Consider the following 1391-nt stretch of genomic DNA (forward strand, 5'->3'; position numbering starts at 1 on the left):
TTTTTGGAAGTACTGTGAAATTAAAACTTACTGGGCCATTAATCCAACTGTAATTTTAAATTGTGAAGAATAGCACAGTGAACAAATAGGCTATACTCTATTGCTTTATAAAACAAGTGAGATGATCTTACCACTAGGAGGCAATATTTCAACAAGTAGCTCTACTCTTGTTTCTTGTTATAAAGTTGAATCAATCTTAAACTCTGTATTTTCTTGTGGGGAAAAAAAAGGCAGAGGGAGGGCACATTTAAAGTTAGTGAATGTGTTACTCTTACTTTAGGCATATCATATGTTAGTTCAAGTAGATAAAAGCATTTAGGAACCCTCACCCACCTCTATCTCACTCCTAGAGAATCTCTAGTAACTGCTTTTCTCTAAGTAGATTTTTGGGAGAAACTCAGAGAAGCTTCTTCTCTGTAACGTGACAAAACAGAAATAATACCCATGTGTTCAGAAGCTGGAAGGAAAGAAAACAGTGAGTTATATGCTTTTATATCTCAAAGTGATTTGTTTTCACTTGGTTGTTCTAGAGTTATACTTCCAGTGTATCCATCTTTGTGTGTGAACTCTTAGAGAATGCTACCAACCTTGGAAAGTTCAGCACTTTAAAGAAAGCATTACTCAGTTATCTGTGTGTTGTGTTTGTATGCATGGGTCTTTGTGTATGTGCTAAATGGCAAACAAGAAATATGTGTGTGTTAAATATGATATATAGCCTCTTTGCCCGAGCTAATACAAATCCACACACAGAAAACAAATTGGGTGCAGTGGAATCATAGATTTCTCCCTATAGATTTTTTTTTATTAATTGTGCAGTAAAGAATGGAAAGCATGGTCCACATGCTTACTGGATGTGTTTATGGGAACCCTGATCTAGGGCACATGCATTTCCATTGTGGGCAGTGTTCTTAAACTGTACTTGTGATTTCAAAGATAGCACAGCTGCTCTAAGCAATGCATTATTCTGTGCTAGGTCATTGCTTAATGAAGGAAAAAGAAATCTGCCAGTACTGCTTTTGTCCACATTAGCTCATTTAGTTTAAACTCACAATGATTACATGTCAACTGTGTTGAGACAACCTTTTCATACTCTCCTTAATGCATTTTTTAGAGAAAGAAATGCTTACATCACATTCCCCATGTACTTGTGCTAAGCACCTCAGGTGAGCTATGTCTCTGAGACTTTTTGTTTTATTTCATTCTCAGAAGGTTGGGGTGTCCAGTTGCTAAATTTTGTTAAACGAAATTTCCAGCAGACACTATAGCTCAAAATACCACATTCTTTTTTTTTTTTTTTTTTTCTTTGAGACGGAGTTTCGCTCTTGTTACCCAGGCTGGAGTGCAATGGTGCGATCTCGGCTCACCGCAACCTCCGCCTCCTGGGTTCAGGC

Source organism: Callithrix jacchus, chromosome 5 (genome assembly GCF_049354715.1).
Source record: "Callithrix jacchus isolate 240 chromosome 5, calJac240_pri, whole genome shotgun sequence".
Lineage (NCBI taxonomy): Eukaryota > Metazoa > Chordata > Mammalia > Primates > Cebidae > Callithrix > Callithrix jacchus.